At 39.6% G+C, this 6877-nt stretch overlaps 1 protein-coding gene across 1 annotated transcript in view; it reads right to left on the bottom strand.

Moving 5' to 3' along the window:
• CDH6 (cadherin 6) overlaps positions 1-422 on the bottom strand; it is a 136526-nt gene extending 136104 nt beyond the window's left edge. The window contains exon 1 of the mRNA XM_008053896.2: positions 199-422. The gene's annotated coding sequence lies outside the window, so the exon portion shown is untranslated. The remainder of the gene's footprint in view (positions 1-198) is intronic.
• Positions 423-6877: the final 6455 nt, after the last annotated feature.

Raw genomic sequence — 6877 nt, 5'->3', positions numbered from 1 at the left:
CCGGCTCGCGGGCTGAGCATCCCTCCCGAGTCCGGCGCGCGGTAGCCGCCGGGCGGAGAGGGCTCTCGCTCTCTCTCTGATTGGCTTCCATCGACGCGACGGAATTAAAACCATGAAAGAAAAATACCCGAAAAACAAAAAAAAAAAAAGGAAAACGCATGCACCACCGCCAGCACCGCCGACGGAGACCGGACCCACCTCTCCTCGCCTTCCTGCGCCCGGGGAGACCCCGCGACCCGCCCAGGCTGCTCCCGCCTCCGCCGCCGCGGTCCACGGCGCTGCCGTTCTTGCTCGCCGCGGCTGAAACTGCAGCTCTCGGGATGGGAAGGTTACGGGCTCGGGAGAGCTGGCTCTTGTGGGCACACACTGATTTGCAAGTGAATGAAGTGGGAGGGAGCAAAGAGAGGAGGACTTTGTTAAAGAGGCCCAGTGCCTGCCCCCGCCCGCCCCCTCCCCTTGACAGAATGACTCCCAGTGTTTGAAGTCCTGAGCGATTCGCTCCCTGCAACACTCCTCCAGCCCCAGGCTTCCTCTTCTTTCTCTTTCTTGTTTTTTGGGGGGCGAAGGCACGCTCAGAACTTATGTGACTCCGTCCGTTTCCTCTTTTATACTAGCAAAATGCACCTTGCGCCTGCACCAGCAACGGTCTGATGTTCTTTTTTTTTCACCCACCGAGCAATTACAATTCCCAGGGACACGGTACCTCGTCACGCTATCAGTTGGCCAGCTTCGTGTGATAGCACGCAGAACAGGCACACGCATACAACAAGCCGGGTCTCCTGAGATGACAATACCCATGGCTTTTCTTTACAACATAAACAGGCGTTCTCCAGACGCGAGCAGACATGGCTAGATGCATACATGTCTTTCCTTCTCTCCTTCCAGGAAGGCAGGTTTTTACGTAGCCCCATGATCTCTGCGACTCTTTCAGGGTAACCCCAGGGTGTTGTAGCACGAAGCCATGCTTCCCTGGGCTTTGCAGAAACACTCCACACCCAGACCCTTCAGGCTTGCCAGTGACTTGTGGCTGATGCCATCTTTCCAAAGGAATTGGTTCAAGGGCACAAAAGACTTGCGGAAGAGGGGTGCATAATGATATTCAAGGTCTGCTTAACGTTTTAAGATCTATGTGGAAAGTTACCGAAGCAGGATAACCTTAAACTCTTTGGTGCACATGGCTGTCTGAATGGCTGTGTGGGCAGTTACAAAGAAGTAATTTCTAACATTAAGGGACCAAGCTGCAAAAATCTTAAACACGTCAAAGTATTATCAAAGGGGAGTAATGATTTTCTTCAGAGGATCCGTAGACATGATAGAGTCAGGCACTGTTGGATTAGAAAAATTAAATCTAATTACCACAGTGATTTCACCCGGGGTCAGTAGCATCCCAGACCAGCTGTTTGTGTGTGATGCAAGTTCTCAGGGAGACTTTCGTGGCAGGGTGGCTCTAAGAAATGCCAGGCGACTTGGCCTCTGAATGGTTAAACTGGTTGGAGGTTGGTCTTGTTCCCATCTGAGCTCTTACTAGAAAACCTTTTGTTTCTCCAATAGAAGTTCAGGCATTTAAATAAAGCCAAAATCAAAGTATTCCTCTAGGCAGCCAGTGTTTCAAAGAAGTGTGCATGGAATGGTTTTAGCACAGATGTTCCGCACATGGATGATGGAAAGACTTGAGTTTCTTTCTTGAAAAGACCTTTTCCTAGCGAAGAATTGCCATCAACTTACAAAAAGATGCTGAACATTTTCTCTTCACGCAGCTATTTAAACTCTTAGGAAGGAAGGATGGGGGAGAAGAAGGCTGCTTCTGATTCACAGTTCATTCCTGAGATTATGAATTTCTTACACATTTAATTTGAAATACTGGCTCCTTATGTCTGTGTAGTCCTTTACTGCTTAAAAAGTACTTTCGTAGGCTATTTTATTGAATTCTTTCTTCGGCAAGGGGTGCAATTTTTTTCCTCATTAGGACAGAGAAAACAGATTGATGAAGAGACAACAGAGGTTAAGTAACATGTCCAAGGCAATAAAACTGAAAAGGACAAGAGGTAGAAATATTATTGGTAAACTGTGTGCAGGTATGTATGCAAACATAGAGACCCACAAATTATGTGTGCACGTATACTTTATTATCATATGTGGTAATACATTAATAAATGAATGCATAATGTGTATGTTGTTTATTTCAATAGCTTTAGGGGGTGTGAATAGCTTTTGGTTACATGAATGTATTGTATAGTGGTGAAGAAATCTGGGCTTTAAGTGTACCCACCACCCCCACCTGTGCACATTGTACCCGATAGCTGGTTTTTCATCCCTCCACCTCTTCCCATTCTCCCCCGTCTGAGTCTCCATTTTCTATTATACTATTTTCTATGCCTTTGCAGAGTCTTAGTTTAGCTCCCACTTATAAATGAGAATATGTGGTGTTTGGTTTTCTGTTCCTGAGATAGTTCACTTAGGATGATGTTCTCCAGTTCCCTCCAAGTTGCTGCAAAAAAGATTATTTCAATTGTTTTTATGGCTGTATAGTATTCCATTATATATATATATACGCATATATATATGCATATATATATGTATATTCAGTCACATTTTCATTATCCACTGATCAGTTGATGTGCATTTAGGTTGGTTCCACATCTTTGCAATTGTGAATTATGTTGTGATAAACATACTAGGGCAGGCATATTGGGGGTAGATACCTAATGGTGGGTCTGCTGGATCGAGTGGTAGATCTGGATCTAGTTCTTTGAGAAATCATCATATGAATATTTATAGAGATTGTACTAATTTGCATGCACACCAACAGTGTATAAGCATTCCCTTTACACCACATCCTCACCAATATCTTGTTTTTTGACTTTTTATAATGGCCATTCGGACTGGTGTAAGGTGGTATCTAACTGTGGTATTAATTTGCATTTCCCTGATGATTAGTGATGTTGAACATTTTTTTTCATATGTTTGTTGGCCATTTGTATATCTTTTGAGAGGTGTCTGTTCATGTCATTTGCACACTTTTAAATGGGATCATTTGCTTTTTTCTTCTGATTTTTTTGAGTTCTTTGTAGATTCTAGGTATTAGTCCCTTGTCAGAGTGTAGTTTGTGAATATCTTCTCCCATTCTGTAGGCTATTTACTCTGTGGATTGTTTCTTTTGGCTTGCAGAAATATTTTAGTTTAATTAAGTCCCACTTATTTACTTTTGTTTATGCTGCATTTGCTTTTGGGGTTTTAGTTATAAATTCTTTGCCTAGGCCAATCTCCAGAAGAGTTTTTTTCTAGGTTTTCCTTTAGGATTTTTATGGTTTTAGGTCTGACATTTCAATTTTAAGCCACCTTGAATTAGTTTTTGCATATGGTGAGAGATGGGGATCTAGTCTCATTTTTCCCTGTAGCTATCTCATTTCCCCAACACTGTTTATTGAATAGGATGTTCTTTTCTCAGTGTATGTTTTTGTCTGCTTTGCCAAAGATCAGTTGGTTGTAGGTATTTGGGTTTATTTCTGGATTCTTTATTCTGTTCCATTTGGCCCATGTGTCTGCTCTTGTAAAAGTACCATGCTGTTCTAGTTACTATAGCCTTGTAATATAATTTGAAGTTAGGTAGTATGATGACTCTAGCTTTATTCTTTTTACTTAGGATTGCTTTGGCTATTTTGGCTCTTTTTTGGCTCCAATGAATTTTAGGATTGTTTTTCCCAATTTTGTGAAAATGATGTTGGTAGTTTGATGGTAATTGTATTGAATTTGTAGACTTTGGGAGTACGGTCATGTCAACAATGTTGATTCTTTCAGTCCATGAGTATGGGATGTTTTTCCATTTGTTTGTGTCCCCTACAGTTTCTTTCATCAGAGTTTTGTAGTTCTCCGTGTAGAGATCTTTCACCTCCTTGGTGAAATATATTCCTGGTATTTTAGCTTTTTGGCTGCTATTATAAAAGAAATTGAGTTCTTGATTTGATTCTCAGCTTGGCCACTACGGGTGTACAGCAGTGCTACTGATTTGTGTGTGTTGATTTTGCATTCTGAGACTTTACTGAATTCATTTATCAAGTCCACGGGTCTTTTGGATTCTCCAGGTATAAGATCATGCTACTGGCATACAGAGTCAGTTTGATTTTTTTTTTCCTACCTGGATACCAATTAGTTTTTTCTTTTGTCTGATTTCTCTGGCTAGGACTTCCAGTATTATGTTAAACAGGAGTGGTAAAAGTGGGCATTCTTGTCTTGTTTCTGTTCTGAGGAGGAATGCATGAAATTTTTCTACATTTAAGATGACATTGACTTGTTTTTTCATATAGGGCTTTTATTATTTTCAAGAATGTTTATTCTATTCCTATTGTGCTGAGCATTTTTTATCATGGAGGGATGCTGGATTTTTTTTCTTTATTTATTTTAAAGATGTGGTGCACAATTCAGGGTTAGGCATACAGATGTTCATTATGCAGGTACCCTTGTTGATGAGGTGTGCCCCTCCCTCCCTTCAACTGCCAATCCCACCTCCCTCCCCTGGCAGTTTCCCACTACTGCCAATCCCTTTCTTATAGTATTATGATAATTTTTCCAGTCCGCTTATGAGTGAGAACATATGGTACTCTGTTCTTTGTTTCTGTGATAGATCACTGAGTATGATAGACTCAAAATCCATCAAAGTTGATGCGAAGTCCATATGTTTGTCCATCTTTATGGCTGCATAATATTCCATTGTGTATATGTGCCACATTTAAACAAATCCAGTTCAGCTTCGATGGGCAGGATGCTGGATTTTATCAAATACTTTTCCTGCATCTATTAAAATGATCTCATAACTTTTGCTTTTAATTCTGTTTATGTGGTAGATCATGGTTATTGACTTGCAAATGTTGAATTGTCCTTGGATTCCTGGGATAAAACCCACTTTGTTATGATTTTTTTAAGTGCTGTTGAATTTGGTTTACTGGTATTTTGTTGAGACTTTTTACATCTATGTTTATCAGAGATTTTAGCCTGTAGTTTTATTTTTGTGTGTGTGTGTCTTTTCCTGGCGTTGTTATTAGGGTAATTCTGGCTTCACAGGATGAGTTAGGAAGAATTCCTCCCTTTTTAATCTTATGGAATAGCTTTAGTAAAATTGGTACTAGTTCTTCTTTGAAGGTCTGGTAGAGTTCGACTGTGAGTTGGTCAGGTCCTGGTATCTTTTTTGTTGTTGTTGGGAGACTTTTGATTACTGATTTAACCTTGCTATTGTGGTCTGTTCAGGGTTTCCATTCTTCTTGATTCAAGGTTAGGGGATTGTATATCTCCAAGAATGTATCAATTTCCTCTAGATTATCTAGTTTGTTTGCATAGTGGTGTTCTTAATAGTCTTGGATTCTCTTTTGTATTTTTGTGGTATCAGTTGTAATGTTTCCATTTTCATTTCTGATTGAGTTAATTTGTTTTTTGTTTTTTTTTTTGAGTTGAAGTCTCATTTTGTCACCCAGGTGGGACTGCAGTGACATGTTCATGGCCACCACAGCCTCGACCTTCTGGGCTCAGGTGAACTTCCACCTCAGCCTTACAAGTAGCTGGGACTACTGGTATGCACCACCATGCCTGGCTAATTTTTTGATTTATTGTAGAGATGATGTTTTGTCAAGTTGCCCAGACTGATCTTGAACCTGTGGGCTCAGGCAATCCTCTCACCTTGGCCTCCAGAAGAGCTGGGATTATAGGTGTAAGCCACCGCGCCCAGCCATGATTGAGCTAATTTGAATCTTCCATCTTTGTTTCTTATTTAATCTAATTAGTGGTCTGTCAATTTTGTTTATCTATCCAAAGAGCCAACTTTTGGTTTTATTAATCCTTTGTGTGTGTGTGTATATATATATATATTTGGTTTCAATTTCACTTAATTCTGTTCTGATCTTTGATATTTCTTGTCTTCTGCTACCTTTGAGTTTGGTTTGTTTTTCTTTCTTTAGTTCCTTGAGGTGTGATGTTAGGTAATCTATATGTGATCTTTTACCTGCACATGTATGTTTATTGCAGCATTGGTCACAGTAGCAAGAATATGGAACCAGCCATGCTGCCCATCGAAAGAGGATTGAATTAAAAAATGTGGTACATATACACAATGGAATATTATGCAGCCATACAGAAGAACAAAATAATGAACTTCACAGCAACCTGGATGAACTTAGAGTCTATAATACTGAGCGATTTTCACAGAAACAAGGAAGTGATTATCACATGTTCTCACTCACAAGCAGACCTTGAACAATAGTTGTAATACTATAAGAAAATGATTGGCAGTAGTGGGAATCTGTCTGGGGGGCACACACCTCATTAACAAGGGTACCTGCATAATGAACATTTGTATACCTAACCTTGACTTGTACCCCACATCTTTAAAATAAAAAAAGTTAAAACGAATTTTACCATAAAATAAATAAAAATAAAATTTTTCCTACAAATACAAAAAACAAAACGTGATCTTTCAGTTTTTTTAAATGTAGGTTTTAAGGGTTATAAATATTCCTCTGAACACATCTTTGGCTGTGTCCCAGAGATTTTGATAACTTGTGTCGTTGTTGTCATTCATTTCAAGAAATTTTTAAGTTTCTATCTTGATTTCACTGTTGACTCAGAGATCAGTCAAGAGAAGATTAATTTCCATGCATTTGTTTGGTTTTGAAAATTCTTATTGGAGTTCATTTCTAGTGTTATTCTACTGTGGTCTGAGGAGGTGCTTGATATGATTTTGATTTTTTGAAAATTTATTGACACTTGATTTATGATCTACCATGTGGTCTATCTTGGAGAATGTTCCATGTGCTGATGAGAAAAATACTATATAATTAGGTCCATTTACTCTAGGGACCAGTTCAACTCCAATATTTCTTTATTGACTTTC

The sequence above is a fragment of the Carlito syrichta genome, unplaced genomic scaffold (assembly GCF_000164805.1).
Source record: "Carlito syrichta isolate Samal-C Ts95f unplaced genomic scaffold, Tarsius_syrichta-2.0.1 Scaffold288841, whole genome shotgun sequence".
Lineage (NCBI taxonomy): Eukaryota > Metazoa > Chordata > Mammalia > Primates > Tarsiidae > Carlito > Carlito syrichta.
The sequence above is the reverse complement of the archived record's forward strand: the minus strand, read 5'-3'. Positions and strand labels throughout refer to the sequence as shown.